The 23,678-nt window shown below is 45.6% G+C and overlaps 1 pseudogene; it reads left to right on the plus strand.

Annotated features, from left to right (window-relative positions):
* The window catches only part of LOC130120393 (dehydrogenase/reductase SDR family member on chromosome X-like), a 42,233-nt pseudogene that overhangs the window by 18,091 nt on the left and 464 nt on the right, over positions 1-23,678 (plus strand).

Below are 23,678 nucleotides of genomic sequence, written 5' to 3' on the forward strand. Positions count from 1 at the left end.
GGGGGGGGGGGACACCCTGGACAGGCCACCAGGCCATCACAGGGCCCACACACACACACACATACTTAAGGACACTTTAGTACGGCCGAGTCAGCTGACCTACACGTCGCTGGACTGTGGGAGGAAACCCAAGAAGACACGGGGAGAACATATAAACTGCACACAGAAGACGAACCAGGACGACCCCCAAGGTTGGAGTACCCCAGGGCTTGAAACCAGGACCTTCTTGCTGTGAGGCGACCGCGCTGCCCCCTGCCGATATATATGGTTGTGAAACAGACATATGTACTCCCCCCCTTTTTTTGTCCCTCCCCAATTGTATCTGGCCAATTACCCCACTTTTTCCGGGACAGATGTGCAGAATCCCCCGTCCCCTGTCTACTCAGCATGAACTGTAGATTTACGGGTGCTTTGCTGTGATTTGCAGTAATTGAAACAGCCACTTTGCCGCGCTGTTGGAGTCCATTTACAGAAGGATTCTACCTTGTCAACTTGAATTTGCGACTACATCGTGTCTTATGTGTGCACAGAAGCTGTTGTGTGTTGTGTATGCACGTGTTTACAACAGCTGCGTGCGGCTGAGTGTGTTTGTTCAGCAGCTTTTCCCTGTGCTTGTGGAAAAACGATGACTTCTGGTTACAGGGCAGCGTATCAGCGGAGTAAGGACAGCTTCCGCATGTTAACGGAATTGGATGTGTTATCGTGTAACTTTAAGGAGTCTATCATTCTCTCAGCACCACGAGCCCGGGCTGACTGGGCTGCCAGTACGGCTTCTCCTACATTAGCTCAATGAGAACCTCCCCAGGTGGATGTCGCTCTGGCACCAAGCCCGGACCTAATATGCTTTGATGCCACTGTACTGTTTTCTCTTTATTAACAGACAGGGCAAAGTGAAACCACTTAAACCTCCTCCTCTGGGTCTTCTCAGAGGTCTTGATGGGAATCCGGAGGGGGGATAAAGTGCCATGGCATTGCTTGAGCTTTATTTTGAGGAGCATAATTGGCCAATTCACCCCCATTCTTTCTTGTGTTTCTTCCACTGAAGTAATACGTGGAGATATGACCGTGAGAAATTAGAGAAGTGAGTCACCCGGATAGCCTAAAGGTACAAATTTATGAGTATAAAAATTAATTTCCCGTTATCTATCGTCTTACTTTTTGCACCATATTGTGAAATACGTCACACCAATCAGCCAAAACATTAAAACCACTGACAGGTAAGTGAATATAACATTGATTTTGTCGTTACAATTGCAGCTATCAAGGGCGGGATATATTAGGCAGCAACTGGACAGTCACTTCTTGAGGTGGATGTGTTGGAAGCAGAAAAAATGGGCAAGCGTAAGGATCTGAGCAACTTTGACAGGGGCCAAATTGTGATGGCTCGATGACTGGGTCAGAGCATCGAGGTCTTGTGGAGTGTTGCCGGTACGCAGTGGTCAGTACCTACCAAAAGTGGTCCAAGCAAGGACAACCAGTGAACTGGCGACAGGATCATGGGCACCCAAGGCTCACTGATGCATGTGGGGAGTGAAGGCTAGCCCATCTGGTCTGATCCCTCAGAAGAGCTGTAGCTCATATGGCTGAAAAAGTGAATGCTGGCTATAATATACAGGTGTCAGAACACACAGTGCATCACAGCTTACTGTGTATGAGGGAGGCCACGTAGCCACAGACCGGTCAGAGTGCCCATGATGACCCCCGTCCTACAGTGGGCACGTGAGCGTCAGAACTGGACCACGGAGCAATGGAAGAAGGTTGCCTGGGCTGATGAATCACATTTTATTTTACATCCTACGGATGGCTGGGTGCATGTGTGTCATTTACCTGGGGAATAGACGGCACCAGGACGCACTATGGGAGGAAGGCAAGCCAGCAGAGGCAGTGTGATGCTCTGGGCAATGTTCTGTTGGGAGACCTTGGTTCCTGGCATTCCTTTGGATGTTACTTTGACATGTGTCACCTACCTCAACATCATTGCAGGCCTTCATGGCAACGGTATTCCCTGATGGCAGCAGCCTCTTTCAGCAGGATAATGTGCCCTGTTTGAGGAACATGACAAAGAGTTCAAGGTGTTGCCTCGGCCTCCAAATTCTGCGCATCTCAATCTGATCGAACCATCTGTGGGATGTGCTGGAAAAAATAAGTCTGATCCATGCAGGCCCCACCTCTCAACTTACAGGACCTAAAGGATCTGCTGGTAACGTCTTGGTGCCAGATACCAGAGGACACCTTCAGAGGTCTCGTGGAGTCCATGCCTGGATGGGGCAGTGCTGTTTTGGCGGCATGAGATGGACCTACAAAACACAAGGCATGTGGTTTTAATGTTTTGGCAGATCGGCGTAGCTCTGTTATTAGGAAGAACTAGTTCCTAGGAAGTTGTCATAGCCCATCTCCCCAGTTTATTTCACTTTGTTTGTGTCAGTGGAAATGAAAATGGGTTATCAACAACAACAACAAAAAAACAAAGGTTAAAAAATAATTTGTCATAAATCAATCACTATCAAAGGTAGTGTCACTGAACACTGGTCAGGGCTGGATCAAGAGCAAATGGTTCAGATTTGAGGACCAAGCAATGTATTTCTCTCTCTCTGTGTGTAAAGGAAATGCATGGGGTGGGGGGGGGGGGCACATCATTGGGCAGAACTTTCTGCTAGCTGTGGACCCGAAGTAGAACTCGTCATCCTCTACTGAAAAATGTCCTTTGGGTTGGAGCTACACGAATAAGAGTAAACTAGGCAGATGAGGAAAATTGTGCGTCCGACAGTGTTCAGATGGCAGGCGCTTGTTCAGATGGTCTCTGAGACCGAAACATCAAATCCTTATTAAGGTAGGGGTGAAATAAAACTTTTTTTTCAACAGGGTGTGTCAGACCTACTTGTTCTTTCAAGGAGTATTTGCAGTAGATAGAGATTCACTCCGGGCCCCTAGGCGATGGGACTGCCCAGGTGTTCTCAGCCTCCCATTCTTGAAAAGAAAGGCACGTTTTGACATCTGGGCCTCTTTAAGGTTAATAGCAGAAACTCGAGGAAGATAATCCTTTTGGTGTGACTTTGCAAGAGTCACAGTTTAATGAAGGTATTAGCCTACTTAATGTGTACGGTCCTGTCAATGGGTCTGGCGGCCTGTCCAGAGTGTCTCTCCGCCTGCCGTCCAATGGCTGCTGGGATAGGCTCCAGCATCCCCGCAACCCCGAGAGCAGGATAAGCGGTTTGGAGAATGAATGAATGTATGATTTCTGTGCAAGATGTTTGCACAGGCTGTGTGGTTGTGGGGTTGTGGGGTTTGGACCAGCTGTCCTGAGTTGGTCCAATTAACTCACAGGACAGATAAATTGGTTCCCCACCCCAAATGAAGACGAAAGGACTTCTAATAAACGTTTGTTTTTAGTCTTTTTCATATGGTTTTAACTCGGGTGTATTTTAAACAGTGCTTTTAATAAATGGGCTGTTGGGCCGTCATTGGCCATCTGCGTCCCTGTCTCTGTGCCGGGGAACCTGGGTAGCCACAGTGGTACGTTTTCCAGAATAAGGATTGTTTGGGAAATATTCTTTCTTGCAAGAGCTTGTGAAAAAAAAAACATGAATACATATGGAAATATCTAAAATTAGTGCTGTTATGTTTGCATTTTTTATTTTGGTCTTAAACAGATCAAGGACTGCTCATAACTTAAGCTAATGTACTGGTGAAGTCAGAAGTTTGTGCAAGCCGGAATAGAAAAGTGTCACTAAATAAATTCAGTTGCATACCTCAACTGGTATTTATGCACATGCCAATAATTTGATACATACTTAGCATTTGCCTCTTGAAAAGAAGTGTATAATATTAACCAAGCTATCAATTACTGCAAGCAAAATGTCAGGCTTATTACAGGACACGTGACTGTGCCTACAGTTTGCAACGGCTGACCTCTGCTTCCATGACACTTTAGCATATGGCACACTTACGAAAGAGCGAGTGTTTAGGAACCAGTTTGATTTTTTTCCCCTTGGGAATTGAGTCAGTTTTCTATATTACAGCATCCTCTATTAAGGACATATCACATTTTAGACCCAGGCCTCTTACTACCAGAGCAAAGATTTGTGGTCCTCGTGTTTTGTCTTTTCTGGTTCTTTGTGGGATCGGGAGCTTTCCTCCTTTAACTTATCTGGGATTTAATGGGCATTCCTTAAAGGTAATAAGTTGCCGCTCTGGTGGCCGAGCGGACTAAACCGCCGTTCTTGCATCCCGCTCGTCACGTGGCCGGGAGGTTCGTATCCCAGACTCACCGTAACCGGTCCCTGCCAGAGCGTCCACGGGGTAAGGCCTTCATTAGGCCACCCTTACCCGAGGGATAGTGGGTGTAAATCGGTGTAGTGTTCGGGGACTCGTCGTTCTCCAGCGACCCCTCTGGCCCACCCGGGCGCCTGCAGCCAAGCAACTGTAAGCATTCTCCCTACGCCTCCTTCGCGGTCTGAAAGTGACGCAATCCATGCGAGGCTTCAGCGTGTAAACTAGCGAGAGCAGCCGACACGAGTTGGAAGGAAGCTGGTGTTACGACTGTCTCCTTCCTGTGGAAACGTGAGCCAGGGGAGTTATTCGACAAGAGTTCCGGCCATATGCCATTGGGTTAATCGGGTGGGATAAGGGGGAAAACTAGAAATAAATGTACTTTAAAAAAAAAAGAAGGTAGTAAGTCATACCAGGAATCCAGTTTTCAACAGCAAGTGATTGATATTAGTCAGCATACATAAATCCAAGTAAAATCCATGCTAGTGAACCTTTTAGAAATGTGATGAGGATTTTTGGTTTTGATATATGTACAAGGAAATATACATAGTCAGGACCGAAAATTGAAAAAGCCCCTTAGAAAACAACATGGTAAGCATTTTTGAGGAAAAGCACTTTATGTGTTGTTTCTGTATGATTTGTTAGTGCTGAATCCATTTCTGCCGGTTACCTTGCTGTAAAAGTTACTGTTTAGTCATAAACATTGATTAATTAGCATATGTGCATATTAATCTCCAAAACAGGAAATGGCTATACTTAAGCTTCTAGTTAACTTATAAAGGTGATGTAAGACTTTAAATCCATGTTTGTGATATCCTAAAATCCACCTTTTACCATAATGAAATCATGCCACCTTTCCTTATTCGCATAATTTGCATATATTATGTAACAATTGGGTAAAAAGCAGGAAATGGCAAGATTCTTGGTGATACTATATAGTCCTATAAAGAAATTCTTTTAGGTTTTAGGTTTTAAACACCAAAAGGTCAATCTCATAATTTTCTTATTGGAATAATTTGCATCAAATTAATTTAGTAATAATTAGGCCAAAACTATGATATACACCAGCAATGTACAGATCACAATAGGGATATGAAGTGCTTCCCCATTCCTGTTCTGTCCTGTGTCTTCTGCATGTCTTTCCTTGTCCCCAAACGTACTTCTCTCTCCATGCCCCTTGCTCATAGTCCCTAGTTCATTCTCGGTCTTCTCCTTCCCAATCCCTATATCCTTATGTCTCCTTAGCTCCCTTCCTGTGTTCCTTCCTTGTCTGTTTCAGGGGGTGGTGCAACAAGTGTAACAAGTTAGTTATTCATACAGGTTTCACTGGAGTTTCTGCACTTGCAAGATGCAGTACAAGGGTTAGGCTTGCAGCCGCATTGCGCTGTCTTGCATCCAGTGGTGCAGGAACAGGTGACTGGCTCCTCACATGCCTCTGGAACTGGAGGCAGTGACATGAGTTGGGGAACAAGAACATTTTCCTCCATCTTCCATCCCATATCTTCAGGCAGGGGCAGAACTGGGTGGTGTAAGTGGGCCTCATCACTCATCACTGAACCCACCTGCAGCAACTATGATTTTATTTTCTGGTACTCTCAGGATCAGCTGTTGAGAGTTGAAACGTGCAAGATCTGCCTTTTCCTCATGGGCAATGAAGTTATCCTATTTTTCAATTCTGGAATGGAACTAGTAGGACTAATAACTAATTAATAGTTATTATTACTACTTATTAATAACTACCACTACCACATGCTGACGAGGATAGCCTGCTGGCTGGGCTAGCTAGCTAAAAATCTATGGACTTTTCAGAATTACCTCATTGACTTATATTTTAAACAATAAACACAAAGGTCATTTAATGAAGATAAATATTAGTTACATAGAGTACAAAGTTGAATGAACTTGGATTAGGTAGGCCTCCTGGCAATAAGTAAGCTAGACTATAATGAAATCAATGAATTCCACGAATTAATGTTAGCTAGCTAGTAAGTAGGAAATAGCTAGTAAAAATCTATGGATAATCTAGCTAGCTAGCTTTAATCTATTGAATTCATTGATTTCAAATAACTTCATTGACTTACATAAACACATTCATCTAATCAAAATGATTGTTAGTTACCTTTACTAGAGTAGATGGATACCAGCAAAATATTGAAAGCTGCCAGCATGCATGTTGGCTTCTTGTCTGCAGTAACTCACCATCTGGGCTGCTTGCCTGCAGTAACTCCCTAACTGCATAGTCAGGTTCCAGGCTCACAGTAACCCCCCAGATTGAAATAATACGGTGATATTGTACATTTTCCGAAACTCTATAGGCAAGTGAGTATTGCAGTATCTGTTTTTTGTATCTCTGGTGTTCCTAGGTGCCACAGGGTTAAAACAAAGAAAATAACTTAGGCGGAAATTGTGAAAAAAATATGTTCTTTGTGGTTTGAGAAGCTCTAGTGACAGCCATGTATGTTAGAAAGGTTCTTAATTGGATTTGAATGAAAGCTACAAATGTCCCCTTTAAAATAATACCAAACACAATTATTGTTGAACATTGGGAAGTGCCTTAACTATGAGCCTAAACCAGGATAGGCAACAGCATCTAACATCCAATTTACCATAGGGGGGTGGTTATCTTGGAGGAGGAAATATAGAAAACCAGGGGCCTTATTTAAAGGGTAACCGGTGGATTCTGGTTTGGGACACCTTGAACTTTCAAAAAATGCTCGTTACCCACTTTTCCTCAAAAATGCCTACATGGTCACATGATTCTGAAGTTACAGCCCAGCCTAACATACACATTTACTATGACATTGATAATTGAGGGCCACTAACTCTTCAGTTTTTTTTAAAAACTATCTATTGATATCTTCATGGTCCGGTTACATTATTGTTTGGGATTGTAATGTTATAATGTATCCTTTTTGACCGCTCAGTCAGGAATCAGGAACGTTTATTTGTCATTTCATTTCATGTATTTGCATACATGAAATGAAACAGAATATCGTTTCCCCCAGCCCACAGCAGTGCAACACAAAGACAAAAACAAAAACACATATCCAAAACCTACAAGAACACATATAACCAAACTACACACAAAAAAAACCCCCTACAAAAACACATCCAACATATTAAAAAAAAAAAGAAAAATTCACTGTCCAATAGAGCGAACACGAGCCAGGATGACTGTCGGAATTGCCGGTTGCATGGGCTAGCAGTTAGCTTAGCCTGCCCAATTTCCGCATGCTGTCAGACCGCCCTTGGTGGGATGATTGGCCAGGTACAATTGAGGAGAAAAAGGGGGGGGAATCCGCCCCCCCAAAAAAGAAAGAAAATGTGATGAGGGGGATGCCAAATAGTGTCCACGTGGTGACCATCATCACCATGGAGACCTGAGAGGAGGACAGACTGCACGTGCAGACAAGGGAGACTCAAACACATCACACCATTCACACACAGAGAAAGGATAAGACATCATTCAGAGAGCGAGAAAAGACATGTGAGAGAAGAGAACAGTTTGCAATAGTCAATAATCTATACTCTATAATCTCGTCTGCAGCACAGTGCTTGGTAAATCCATTGAGACAGAAACCAACCCACCATGCAGTACAGGTTGTGAAGCACTCAACTTAAAGGCAACTAATTGTAGGCTCAGGCTAAAGATGAGTTTTAATTTGGGATTTAAAGGACCCAAGTCTGATGGCAGCAGGCAGGTTATTCCACAAGAACGGGGCCCGATAGGAAAAGGCCCCTGCCACCAGGTGACTTCCTTTTAACTTTGGGTACACACAGGAGCCCTGTATTTTGAGAGCGAAGAGCTCAAGATGGAATGCACAGTTTAAGGAGATCAGACAGGCAAGATGGGGCAAGCCCATTTAGGATTTATAAGACACCAGAAGCACCTTGAAGTCTGATCGAACATGGATCAGAACCCAATGAAAGGAGGCTAGAACTGGTGTAATATGGTCAAATTTCCTAGATTTAGTTAGGATTCTAGCTGCAGCATTCTGATCCATCTGAAGACTTAGTACTAGCATGTAGCAGACCTGAAAACAGAACATTACAGTAGTCAAGTCTGGATGAAACAAATGCATGTATTAGAGTATGTCAGCCATGGACAGGAAAGACCAAATGTTAGCTATGCTATGTTAGTGAAAAAAGGCAGTCTTGGGGATTTCTTTAAAGTATTTATCAAAGGAAAGCCTATTGTAAGGCAGGGCACCTGACTAGATCTAAGGACCTTTTCAAGGAGGAGTGACTCAATGAAAATCAAAAACACTTCTTTTAGTTTAACTCAGAACAATAGCCGGCATTTATTAAACATGAACTGTTCAACACACTGCTTGTGATTTCTCACTTTCTTTTTCAATGTCCTTTCAGTTGCAGTAAATCAAAATGCGCGTGTAGCCCAAAAATATAAAATAAAAGTACCTATTCAGAGCTCTGATAAAATCAACCCAAAATAAAACCCAAAGTCCATCTACCTGGGTAGTATGCTTTCAAAGTGTGGTGAGATCTCAAGCGCTTATCTGTGTGACGACATGGAGACAGCGTGGAGTTGGAACAGTTCGTGTTGGCGGTGAGACGCTGCACTTCCGCCCTCTGTTCCGCGGCTGCGCACTCGTCTGTCCAATGTCTAGCGGTCCACTGGATCGCCTCAATTTCTCGCATAAACAAAAAAACCAACCTGCATAGCAGGTCAATACTCAATTACTCTTTAGAAAATAAACATTAGCAGATCTGGAATTAGTATCACTCGATAATCCGTATTCATGAACGCATAGTGAGTCGGAACTTTACTTTCGATCATATTGTAACCGGTTATTTTCTTGCCCGGTGCGGGATTCGATACGGTGTGTACTGCACCACAAGGCGACATCACTAACCGCTCGGCTAAAGGGTCAGACCCGTTAGCTAGCGGCTAATGTGTCTTATTAGTAGTTTACAATATCATTTACTCATGCGAGTTCAGATGCTAGCTTACAACACAGTAATACAGATTCACCATGGCTCTGTGTCGCACCTCAGTTTATTAGACTAAAGTTCACCTCCGATTGTAACTTGTACACATCTTATCAAGACATTTACTCATTACCAAGGAAATGGTCGAGCTAACAAAAAGAATAGAATACAGTAAAGTCTTTCAAGCAGAACCTTGCATGATCAACATATGGAATACATTGACTATGCTAGCAATGCACATGGCTAAGTTAAGGTAAGACACTCACCGGAGAAAATAATCATAAGTCCACGGAATCCTCCTAAGAACTCCGGCACATTTTGCTGTATTACTTGCTGAAAAGTGCATTCTTGAAAGAGAACTCATTAGCTAGCTCTTAAATCTCATATTTTCACTTTGTATCTCTTGTAGTTGGATTCGTTTTTGCTCCAGCTCTGCTGAGCACGATTTTCATTCTTCTTCTTTGCTGTAACCACTGTAACAGTTTCCACGATCTGCAGCATTACTATTGCCATCTACTGGGCAAGTTTAATATGCAGGGAAAATGCATCGTTGAAAATGGCAAGGAAACTAAATTAAACCATATATAAACTAGGAAATAACCTAACACTGCATGTTGGCTACTTTATGTGGGTTACACTATGATTAAATGTAAAACCAAGATTTTTGGCTGCCAAAGTTTGTGAAATCACAGAGTTGTCGATTGTTAGCGTTACTTGATCAAATTGGTGTCTGGGTCTAGCAGGGCCAATGACCAGCATCTCGGTTTTATCCTAATTTAAAAGCAGAATGTTTAGTGACATCCAATTTTTCACAGCAGCCAAGCAGGCCTCTAAATTAATCATTTGAGTATGATCATCATCCCTTATAAGCAATTACAGCTGCGTATCATCAGCATAGCAATGGGAATTTATTCCATAACTGCGTATAATTTGGCCGAGAGGTGACATATAAAGAGAGAAAAGTAGAGAGCCAAGAACCGAGCCCTGAGGTACACCATATTTAACGTCAGAGAATTTTGATGGTCTATTACTATAGCAGACACAATGTGTTCTTCCAGATAAGTATAGGACTTAAGCCAAGAGAGCGCTAAACCAGAGATACCAAAATTACAATTTAATATGTCTAATAGTATACAGTAATCAATGGTGTCAAAGGCTGCACTGAAGTCCAGTAGTAGAAGCACAGAAGTGGAATCATAGTCCATAGCTAGTAAAAGATCATTCACCACTCTGGTCAGAGAACTTTCAGTGCAGTGACAGGCCCTGAAAGCCAATTAAAAAGGTTCATATAGATGTTTTGATGCATGCTTAATAATCCAGGTAAAATCAAAGAAGATTAAATAAGTTAATCTAGATACAACTAAATGACATCTTCAGATGTCACCTAGTGACATGAACTGATTCATGTAGTGACATGAATTGAGTGACATTAGTGACATGAACTGATTCAACCTTATTTGGTTCATATAGATGGTTCTCTTCTATATGGGTCAAAAGTTGTTGATACACAACTCTCTCTAGTACTTTAGAAAAGAATGGAAGATTAGAGACTGGTCGAGAGTTATTAAGAGAGCCTGGATCAAGGTGTGGGTTTTTAAGTAGATGTTTAACCACAAGCTGTCTTAAAACTGCTGGGAACAGTGCCAGTAGTAAGTGATACATTAACAATGTCTAGCATTGTAGGTCCCAGGAAAGGCCAGAGGTCTTTAAAAAGTTTTATTGGTAAAGGGTCGAGTAGGCGAGAAATTGCTTTAGAAGCTGACACAAGCTTAGTCGAAGTATCAAGAGAGATGGTCTCAAAAGCTGTAATAACAAGGACTATCAGTGACTCACTGTATAGATACGAATTTGGTAAGACAGGATCTGCAGGAGTAGCTGGAGTTGAAGAACTAATTTTGTTTATGATCCCATCAACCTTATTGCAGAAAAAGTCTAGAAACTCATGGGCCATGAATGGTGAGCAGCTTATAGACGGCTACTTTTTAGTAAGATTAGATATAGTGTCAAAGTGAAATCTGGGCTTATGTTTATCAATATTGATTAATTAAGAGAGATACGCTGCTTTTGCAGCAGCTAAAGCACACTTTTTTTTATTCCCCATTTTTCTCCCTAATTGTAGTTGGCCAGTTACCCCCCTCTGCCGATCCGGGGAGGGCTGCAGACTACCACATGCCTCCTCCAATACATGAGGAGTCGCCAGCCGCTTCTTTTCACCTGACAGTGAGGAGTTTCACCAGGGGGTCGTAGCACGTGGGAGGATCACGCTATTCCCCCCAGCCCCCCCCCCTGAACAGGCACCCAACTAACCAGAGGAGGCGCTAGTGCAGCGACCAGGAAACATACCCACATCCGGCTTCCTACCAACAGACACGGCCAATTGTGTCAGTGGGGACGTTCGACCAAGCCGGAGGTAACACAGGGATTCGAACCAGCGATCCCCATGTTGGTAGGCAACTAAGTAGACTACTATGACACCCTAAAGCTTGCTTTTATTTAAATAAACATTCATGCCAAGATAGGTAAAAAACTTCCAGTTTTGATTTCCACCATTTGCGTTCCAGTCTCCTGCAGGCCCACTTAAGAGCAGGTGTCTCATCATTAAACCAGGGTGTAGGCCTCTTTAGTCGCCTAGCTATGGTAGTGAGAGGTGCAACTGAATCGAGGAGACTAGAGAGGGCCACATTTAAGTCCCTAATGACATTTTCCACAGTCTGTCTCTACAGTGAAAGGAGCCAAGACTTCAGGCAGCGTCTGGCCAAATGCAGCTACATTGGCAGGACCAATGTGGTGAGTGGCAACTACATCTGTGCCGACATTAACTGGACAGGCCAATAACGCTTCAAATTTGATGACGCGAACAGAGCAAGCACAACTTTTAATAAGTGACGGACAACCTTGCTGAAGAACAGACTAGCTTAGCTTCAGATGTAATAACAATTCTCAAAACCATAATGAGCAAGGAAATTGGGAAACCACATGGTCCAAAGGGTTACCGTTTCAGCCGACCGTAGGGCTTCATGAAAACCGTCCCTTGATTGTAAACTACTTCGAACGATAACGTGGTGCTAAAGGCATGATACTAAGTTGGAGGAACTTGTCTGAACTGAAGACGCTTGTATCTCAATTTAAGTTTGGGAGCAGCAGCTGAGGCTCTGCCTCCCCGTGCTGAGGCTGGATCGATGGCAGCTCTCCCACTGGGCTTTCTAAATATGACCGGACTGTCTGAACGGGCCTGGCTATTGGGGGACACACCAGGAGGACAGAAATGACAGGAGGAGAGCAAACACACACACACACAGACACACACAGACACACACACACACAGATGAGTGGCATAGCTGAGAGATATGGCTCCATATCAGACGTTCATCAGGGACAGCTGCACTCTCATCTGTCACACCAAGCCATTTTCTCTATCTCCTTTGTCTCTTCTCCTCCCTCACTTTCTCTGAACTCTGTCTCCTCCGTGTCTCTGCCCACTGGCTTTGACCCCTATATGTCTCTCATTTTATTTTTCCCCATGCCCTCATCGCGTTGCATCTCTATATTGATCCCTTGTCAATATCCATGAAGATACTGGCCAGTGGATGAAGCTCGAGCTATGCTGGTGATATTGTGGGGGTGGTCCTGTTCTTCCATTTCTGTTTCTATCACTGCATCTTCAGCCCAACGAACGGACAGCAAAATTAATTTTAACGCACTGGAAGAATGAACACAATTTCAGTGTTACTGCCATTGCTACAATTTTGAAACTTGTTTGTTGGTACCTCTGTCAGGCATTTTTACCTGCAAGTAGTAAGCTGTGCAGGTCCTTCCCCCTGTTCTTACTTGCCATCATTTCCCATTCAGCTGAACCTTGAGCCATCTCTTAAGCCGAGAGTGGATAGCAGGGACAGATTCTGCAGTTAGGACTAACTGGACAGGACTGTTTGCTCATCAGTCGCATCGTGTGTGTGTGTGTTTGTCAAGTTCAACAACATTATGTCAGCCAGCCGGTTTTTGAAATGATTGCTTTTGATTGACAGGTGGGTTCCGGCATTACCAACAGGGGGGGGCATATGGATTGCTGGATGGAGAGAATTTTCAGAAAAATGTTGAAGGTTGCATGAAATCCTCCAAATGAGGGACAACTTGTGAACAAGCTAGACAAAGAAACGCGACAGGCATGTAACTGCCCTTGCTTTACACAGCAACTCGGCGGCACAGTAGTGCAGTGCTGTCGCCTCACAGCAAGACGGTTCTGGGTTCGAACCCCGGGGTTGTCCAACCTTGGGGGGGTCATCCCAGGTCGTCCTCTGTGTGGAGTTTGCATGTTCTCCCCGTGTCTGCGGTGGGTTTTCTCCGGGTGCTCCGGTTTCCCCCAGCCATCAAAAAGACATGCATGTTAGGGTTAATACTCCCGACTGTGCCCCTGACCGAGGCGTGGCGAGACGAACTGGAGTTGGTCCCCGGGTGCTGCGTGGCGGCCGCCCACTGCTCCTAGCTACACAGCTAGGATGGATTAAATTCAGAGCAGAATTTCCCCCACGGGGATCATTAAAGTATATCCACAACGGTCTAATGAATTTGTTGCATCACCAACATAAGCTACCAATACTTATACACCCAGACATTGGATTGAACAAATATTTTTGTGCGTCCAGAATGGTTTCGTTTGGAAGTGTGAGGCCAGGAAAAAGCAAATGCGCTGGTGCCACGTTCGGTGCAAATGCAGCAAAACAGGCCGGCAAGTGTTTACACGAAGTGACAAGAATTCAATTTGCACTGCACAGACTCTCCGTATCCAGTGAGAGGGACCAGGCTGCCCTGCCTGCGAGGCAGCACTCATGACAGGTGCCTTGCACAGCACTCGGCTCAACACGCCACCACAGATAACGCCACATAGACAGATAGCAACATGTCCTACATAAGTGTTAGGACAAACCTTTGCATGCACAAGCACACAGCTCGGATCAGCGAAGGACGACCGAGCACGTACCCAGTCGCTAAACCGCACGCTCCCCAATGCATCGTGTCACACTGCAAATGATCTTTTGCTTCTTGTTGGGACAATAAAGGCCATATTTATTCAGAGTGGCAAGTAACAATAATAGCTAGTTGCACTATGTTTCTTAATCCCGAAAGTATATCCACTGCACGCACACCCGTGTCCAATCTGATTCCTTCTCCCGTTCAGATGATAGTAGAGCCCTTTCTCTACGTCTTATCATACATTTTGTTGGACATAATGGTATGTAAATCTGCAATGGTGCTCAGGAGAAGGTATTAGGGTTGACATGTGTAAGGCAGAGAGAGGAGCTGTGTTGGGCTGGTAGTCTAGCGGAAGAAACCAGTGAGAGACGTACACTTTCATGCCGCCGAAAATGGCGAGCAGAAATAATCCATGTAAATTGGCTCTTACTTGTGTGTACTGTATGCGAACTCCTGCTTGTGCGTGTCTGTCCATGTCCTTTCCAGTGGCGTTGGAGGAGCTGTTCTCTGCAGTCTATCCACCGGTTTGTCCAGAGGTTCAGCTGTCAGGACCTGGTCAGTTATGGTGAGTACCTCGTGTCGGCCAACCGTCACACGTCACGTTCACACGTGTGTCTCTCAAGGTTCCCACACGTCCTGGGAAACCTGGAAATCTATAGACTAGATATGTCTAGTCACTAAAGAGACCAGGAAAATGGGGCGTTTGGGTAGTGTAGCGGTCTATTCCATTGCCTACCAACACGGTGATCACAGGTTCGAATCCCCGTGTTACCTCCGGCTTGGTCGGGTGTCCCTAGAGGCACAATTGGCCGTGTCTGCGGGTGGGAAGACGGATGTGGGTATGTGTCCTGGTCACTGCACTGGCGCCTCCTCTAGTCGGTCGGGGCGCCTGTTCAGGGCGGAGGAGGAACTGGGGGGAAAAGCATGATCCTCCCCCTGGTGAAACTCGTCACTGTCAGGTGAAGAGAAGCTTCTGGTGATTCCACATGTATGGGAGGAGGCATGTGGTAGTCTGCAGCCCTCCCCAGATCGGCAGAGGGGGTGGAGCAGTGACCGGGACGGTTCGGAAGTGTGGGATAATTGGATGGACACAATTGGGGAGAAAGAGGGAGGGAGGGAGGGAGGGATCCAAAAAAAAGATGTCTTGGAATTACTATAGAGGGCATGGAAAAGTTGTATACTTAGGTTCTAAAATCGTATGTTAACCTGCTGTGATTGTATATTTTCATACAATGAAATTGTATATTTGAAGTTTGGACGGTATGTTCACTGACTAGGGAAAAGTCCCCCCCCCCTTTTTTTTCTCTCCCCAATTGTACTTGGCCAATTACCCTATTTTCCGAGCCGTCCCGGTCGCTGCTCCACCCTCTCTGCCGATCCGGGGAGGGCTGCAGACTACCACATGCCTCCTCCGATACACGTGGAGTCACCGGCCGTTTCTTTTCACCTGACAGTGAGGAGTTTCGCCAGGTGGATGTAGCGCATGGGAGGATCACGCTGTTCCCCCCCAGTCCCCCCCTCCCCAAATAGGCTCCCCGACCGACCAGAGGAGGCGCTAGTACAGCGACCGGGACACACACCCACACCCGGCTTCCCGCCCGCAGACACGGCCAATTGTGCCTGTAGGGACGCCTGACCAGGCCGGAGGTAACGCGGGGATTCGAACCTGTGATCAGCGTGTTGGTAGGCAACGGAATAGACCACTGTGCTACCCAGACACCCCTTGACTAGTGAAAAATTACACAATCCATTTAGAGACTGTTGAATTTTTGTTCTGCTGCAATGTCAAATGAATCCAAGTGAAAACGTTCCAAATCTTCATTCCTGACTCCGTGGGAAATACTATATTACAAATGGAGGTATTTCAGTAAATTTGGTAATCAAATGACAATTATTGGAGGACTGGTTTGTGTGCTTCTGTGTGTGCGTGTGCGTGCTCATGCCTGGTCCGACGTGTCTCTCCAGCTGGTGTCGTGCTGGTTCCCAAATGTTTCGCACACGATGGTTTGAGCAGCACTCGGGGGTCGACTACCTAGGCCGCTGCCTGCTGACCTGACTGCTCCTGGACAGGTTGAGGGCCGGTAGGGAAGCTGGTTCCTTCTCTCGTGTGGTCGGTGTCTCTTCCCCAGCTCGTGGCGTTGGTGAGATCAGACCACAAGTTCTAAGCAGGTAAGCTAACGCTGTGTCTTCATTCAAGTTGTCCACCTGTATACACACACACAGGACAATCATTGTATATTGGACGTACGGAGCACCATGAACACACACAGTCATGCGTCTTACTGACAGCTTAACGAGCACATCACAATGTTTACTGCCAAAGGTGACAAGCCATTCAGACAGTATGTCTATATCAGAATCGGAATAGAAACACAAATATCGTTTCCCCCAGCCCACAGCAGTGCAACACAAAGACAAAAACACAAGAACTACAAGAACACATATATCGCTGTCCAGGAGAAAGAAGGCCAGCCAGGATGACCGTCAGAACTGCTGGTCTGCATGGTTCCATGACAAATGCTCACAAGACCAATGCTCACAAGACCAATGCTCACAACACTAAAAGAAAAAGAGACAAATGCTCACAAATTGTTTAATTGGTTGGCAAAAGACTCTATAGACACTGCTTTAAAATCTCTTAATGAGGTCACTGTGATCCCTATTACATGCTTAGACCTATGTGATATTTCTTGTGACATGCCACAGACGGTTCAATGGAATATTTTTCCATGAATAAAGGTTAATTAAGATTATGTATTACCGAACAGTAATTGATAGTCTCATTATCATGATTATCTGTAAGATCACCATTTCATTTGTCAGGGAGATGTGATCCCTCTCACATGCTCAGGCCTATGTGATATGTCTTATGTGACATGCAACAGAATGTTCAGTTGACTTTTTGAAAAATAAAGATTGTAAAACAATTTGTGAGCATTTGTCTCTTTTTCTATTAGTATTGTGAGCATTTGTCTTGCGAGCATTTGTCTGCACACCGGTCTGCATGGGCTAGCAGTTAGCTTAGCCTGCCTCACTTCCGCGTCCTGTCAGACCGCCCTCCATACTTCCTCTTCGGGCACAGCTCCGGTCAGGGCCGTGGTCCTTGGCCTACAGGATGCAGCAGGCAAAGCTCCCTCAGCTGATCCAACGCTCACACTCCCATCCAGACACCTTCGACACACCTCCCCACACTCCACACAACAACACTAAAAACACAGCCAACGCTAGGCGAGGCCACCGCCAGGCCGCCCTCAGTGTTATCGGAACTGCCGGTCTGCGTGGGCTAGCAGTTAGCTTAGCCTGCCCCGCTTCCGCGTCCTGTCAGACCGCCCTCGGCCGGGGTTTCCTCTTCGGGCACAGCTCCACGCAGGGCCGTGGTCCCCGTGGCCACAGGATGCAGCAGACCAGGCTCCCCCCCCCCAGCCGATCCAGCGCCAGCTCTCCCAGCCATCAAACGAAGACAAACTTGGACGCAGACGTGGGCAAAAACGCCGCATGGACGGCGCTGGGTGAGGCCACCGCAGACGTGAATCCGCGCCGCCATCTTCCCACACCGGAAGTGGATGTGATCTGATTAACTGAGCATCGTCGTCGTTCGCATCTCTCGTGTCCGAGGTGTGCGCCTTGAAAAACTCTCGGAGCCTTGATTAAAGCGGTGATCGGGTCGCGACGCTGGTCCACACTGGCCTTGGAGGATCTAGTTCCATGGCAACGCAAGAGCGAAGACGATGGGATCCGCCACAGGTTGCACCCAAGTGATGGTCGGATTGGGAGTCCGAGGGAGCATACAGCGGTAGTTAATTGGGAGTTAACTGAGCATGCAGCGGTAGTTAACAGCAGTAGTTAACAGGGGTATGGCTTGTTTGCAGTCACGTGATTCTGATGACGCGCGAGATTCAGATGGAGGGCAGGAAGTGAAAAGCGGAACGGAGGAGGTGGAACTAGTTTAGCCCGAACTGTCCTAGTTGAGACGACATTATGAGAGGAAGGTATAAACAGAAAGTGAGACATGTTGGACATCATCCTTTATGTTATGAAGAGTGATTTTTTTTGACCAAGTGGTCACGGCACACACGCGCGTTATCCGACTCCGCCCCTCCCGACCGCAGACGACGGGTCGCGAGCCATTTCTTTCCCGGCGTTTTCGGTCAACCGTGACGTCATATGCAAACAACCTATGGTTTCTTTAATTCATAATCCTAATGTGAATAGGATTTCTGAAAATGAGGGCAAGGTTCTTATTGATAAACATGTGATGGGTCCTTAGGTTAATGAACTCACCGGACAACACAAAATTCTATTTTGGGGTTTTTATTCTGAACGCTGCCTCACTTCAATAGGAGGACAGCGGTTGATAGGAGAATAGAAGGATTCACTTATGCTGGTTGTAACATTCCAAGCCATACAGATATTCACAATGAATTGCGTTAGTAATGGCTCTTTCGCTGAGTTACAACACTGTTCAACATTAACTGAAATATCAGTTAAATTCAAAATAAAATCCCGATCGCATGAAAATAAAATGCAAAACTGTACCCAAATGAAAAATATACAAATGAAATACAGTGGTGGGCTTTTGTAGCCACGTTTCAAGATGGCCTCCTCAGCGTGGCTGGCCAAGAACAGCTACAGCAAAACTGGCTACCTAGTCAAACATTCACAGTAGTTGATTCAACAACCTCACAGTATCAAAAGGAGAATACCGAAATAAAATACCGAATCGCTACAAAATAATATGCGCAAAATACCGAAGTACGCACCGCAGGTAACGCGCAGTTTTATAAGGACCAGTAAATGGCAAATAATGAAATCCGAACACGTGGTTATGCATACTACGCAATCCAGAACCATCCGTGCAAAATAATACCCCATCTCACCCTAATAACTCGTAAATATACACTTTGAGATCTTAGGTACTGGATATGAACATTATTTCCATAAGTTGAATGTAAATTTTAAAATATTTTCCCCGATGCAGACCGCTATGCATCTCCATCCTCGCTCTGGCTGGCACTAGGCGTCGCGCGTGTGACGTTATAACCCTGCGTCGAGCTTAATCTCTTAAAGGGGCAGTACAGAATTTCATTTCACCGCAGGAAGGAAGATCGGTTCTTTACCACCCGGCTACAAACAAATCAGCCAAATACAAAATATAAAGGCGTGCATCAGGATGAGACAAAATAGACACGTGCGTGTGTGTGTGCGTGTGTTTGTGTGTGGAATGACTGACCTAACGTAGGGAGGAATAGCATCTCGTCTAGGGTTTTCATGCCGAAAATAACTTTCTATATGTCGTCGACATTGTTGATGGAAGACAGGAAATTATTTTCTCCTCACTGACTGCAGAATTAAAGAAAAACAAATGGTGAAAAACTGATGGAGGTCAACAGTGTCCTTGTCATTGGTCCCTTTTGTTCAGCAGTAGGATAACCGCTGTGTCAGCGCTCGCACTACATTCTGATAGTATAGTGTAACGTGCATGGATAAGCAGACAAGTTGGCCGCTGGCTGGCTGACGGGTCTGACCCTTTAGTCGAGCGGTCAGCGATGTCTCCCGCGGTGCGGGCGATACGGGTTCGCGTCCCGGCCGCGGCAGTTCCTGTGGTTGCCCCCCCGAATTCGCCACAATATATTGACGTGTGTATGCACATTTACAATATGAACGCTATGTGTATGCATAACACATAGAGGACATATTAAGTATGGAGCTTATCATCGACACCATCCCACAACTCTGTGCGGGAACAACCGGTCGGGGGAAAGGCTTCCCAGTATGTTGGACAACAAGAGCGGGAGGAGCTGCAGCCGGCCACGGCAAATACAGATGTGCCTTTTAACAATGTCATGGTGAAATATGCTTTTAGCACGGCTTATAACACTCCAGGCATCTATAAATAGTGATGGCTGAATTGAAATGGACAAAGCAAAAGCGACACAAAATTCTTCTTCTGGTGTTACGAAACGTCATTTCCATTTTGGATGTGAGTCCGCCAAATATAACGTGTGTAGTACGCGGCGCATGCTGCATTGTATGTACTGAATAGTACGCCTAAGTAGTGTGCAGTCTACACTACAGCACACTCTTAAAGTGTGTGGGCGTCTGGGTAGTGTAACGGTCTATTCCGTTGCCTACCAATACGGGGATCGCCGGTTCGAATCCCCGTGTTGCTTCCGGCTTGGTCGGGCGTCCCTACAGACACAATTAGCCGTGTCTGCGGGGGGGGGGGAGCCGGATTTGCGTGTGTGTCCTGGTCACTGCACTAGCGCCTCCTCTGGTCGGTCGGGGCGCCTGTTCATGTTTGGGACAACACTCAGTCTTTCTCTAATTCCCTCTCATTGTTTCCTCAGCCAGTTGTTTCCCCCCATGCGGCCTGCTGTCAGAGTAAACGGGCACTTCTGCTGTCCTCCCTCCGCCTGCATCAGGAGCTGGAGCGGTTACAGGTACCGGTGAGCTGGTCTGCTGTGGACCCGGGGATGGTGGACCCGGCTCTGTGCCGACACCCCCGGCTGCCGCTGAGCCTGGCACACGGAGCCACTGCACACCTGCTTTCCTGGGTAGGTCTCTGCTTCTACAGTCATGGACATGTTTCTGCTGGGACGGTGCGGAACCAGTACTTTATGGATACACAATATTTTCATCCATCACCTTCAGTACTGGGGCGGCACGGTGGTGCAGTGGTTAGCGCGGTCGCCTCACAGCACGGTGGTCCTGGGTTCGAAGCCCCGGGGTAGTCCAACCTTGAGGGTCGTCCCGGGTCGTCCTCTGTGTGGAGTTTGCGTGTTCTCCCCGTGTCTGTGGGGGTTTCCTCCGGGGCCTCCGGTTTCCTCCCACAGTCCAAAGACCTGTAGGTCAGGTGAATCAGCCGTACTACATTGTTCCTAGGTGCAGCAGCCCCGCGACCCTGAGAGCAGGATAAGCGGCTTGGATAATGGATGGACCTTCAGCACTGATCATACCCAGAAGGTCCAAAGTCTGTTTTGCACTGGTCAAACACACCAAATCAAAATGACCTCTTATGCAGACAGTGTTCAACAGTTCACTACACGAGACTATACACATGCATACACACTCTAAGCCGATCTTAACGACTGGTCAGGATGAAAATGTTAGCTAACGTTAAGGAAGGCTTGGCATCCCGGGGACGTGTTGGAACATTTGCATCATGTCCTCAAGCGCTTGGCCATAGGCTACTATTAACGTCTCCTCCGGGTAACGGCAAAACGACGGGTGTGCATGTGTGCAGAAGCATGTGTGACTGTTAAGCGTGATCGTCACAGGCGGTTCCCTTCAAGTACCTTTTGTGTGGTTTTGCCTGGCAAACACAAGCTCGTTAATCACACACACACACACACACACACTGCTGCATGTCGCATGTAGCAAGTAGCCATTAACACACACAGTCATGATATGAGCATGTTAGAAGGCCTCTCATCTCATCTCTCATCTAACCTCATCTCATCTCTCATCTCATCTCTCATCTCATCTCGTCTCTCATCTCATCTCATATCTCCTCATATCATCTCATCTCATCTCTCATTTCATCTCATCTCATCTCTCATCTCATCTCATCTCTCATCTCATCTCATATCTCCTCATATCATCTCATCTCATCTCTCATTTCATCTCATCTCATCTCTCATCTCATCTCGTCTCTCATCTCATCTCATATCTCCTCATATCATCTCATCTCATCTCTCATTTCATCTCATCTCGTCTCTCATCTCATCTCGTATCATCTCATCTCTCATTTCATCTCATCTCGTCTCTCATCTCATCTCGTATCATCTCATCTCTCATTTCATCTCATCTCTCATCTCATCTCATTTCATCTCATCTCTCATTTCATCTCGTCTCTCATTTCATTTCATCTCATCTCTCATCTCATCTGTCATCTCATCTCTCATCTTGTCTCAGGACAACACATGTAGGAGTGTCGCAGGGCAGAGCAGAGGCTGACAGTGTGCGTCTGTGTGTGTGTGTGTGAGTGTGTAGTTTCATAATGTTATTGAACACTCCGGTCATTGGAAACGATGCGTCATCCCGCCAATCATATTGATCCATATATCTGAGACAGACAGAGTTCAGAAAGAAATAGACAGACACACACACTCACACACACACACACACAGACACACACACAGATGTATGTGGACACGCAGGAGTTTGTGCTTGTCTGCTACAACGGTGTGTGACGAGGCCTTCTGAAAGAGGCTTGTGGATGACTGGCAGACGGTCTGGTCCACAAATCAGGTCGGCGGTGAGGATGCTCAGCCATCCCTCTCACAGGATATCAGACATCGCTGATTGCATTTTGTGGGGGAATGACGCAGTCGATCGGTAATTTTTTCAAAATTACATCGATTGACCACAGGAGGGGCCCCACAGCCTCTTCTTCTGCCCACGCGCGCACGCGTGTGTGTGTGCGTGTGTGCGCGTGTGTGCGTGTATGGAGGCATCACATAGGGTAAATAGCTGTCATTTACAGAGAGAAATAATCACTGTTTACTGTATTTGCATGAGTGACATTTTTTTCAAACGTATACATTGTGTCAAATTGCCTGTGAATGGTCTCATTGTGTCAAATTGTGTCGCCCCACGGAGTTCCTTTCTTTTCAAATGTTACTCCCTCACCTGATGCCCCCAATTCATGTTGTGTTAGCTTTGCTTTTATTCCCTCCCTATGTATATATATATATATATATATATATATATATATATATATATATATATATACTATATATATATATATATAAGTGCATGATGCACGAAACAGGCTTGTACTAATATTAATATACATATATATTATATATGATAAATTAAATATATATTATGTAGTATACATAATATATTATATAATATATATTATATAATGAATATATGTATATACACACATATATATATATGTGTGTGTGTATATTTTCATCTTATATATTTTTCATATATATTTACGTATGTATTGCATATTTGACAGCTTATGTTTGCGTCTGTGGAAAGACGTTTGCCGCGTGCCGTGCTGGCGTGTAAGACATGATGGTCATGTGTACATCGTGAGACATGCGGGCTTTCTGGGAGACACATCTGGTCCCATACGTGTCAGGATCTGTCACACACCACCCACCACTTTCTGACGCCGCTCGGGGAAAGATGCATATCACCAGTGCATCACATTAGCGGCTTGATTGCCCATGTGTCTGGTGCAAAATCTGCATGCATCTGCTCCCCCCTCCTACACACACACACACACACACACACAACAAACACACACACACACACACACTCCTAACCCTGCTCCAGAGCTTGTATCACACACCACAACTGCTGCTCCAACACGTGCATGTATGCATGCACACGCACACCCTAAGCCTTGTTTACTGACAGTAACATATAGTGACATCAACACTGCTCAGCACTCACACACACACACACACACACACACACACACACACACACACACACACACACACACACACACACACACACACACATTC

The sequence above is a fragment of the Lampris incognitus genome, chromosome 11, assembly GCF_029633865.1.
Source record: "Lampris incognitus isolate fLamInc1 chromosome 11, fLamInc1.hap2, whole genome shotgun sequence".
Lineage (NCBI taxonomy): Eukaryota > Metazoa > Chordata > Actinopteri > Lampriformes > Lampridae > Lampris > Lampris incognitus.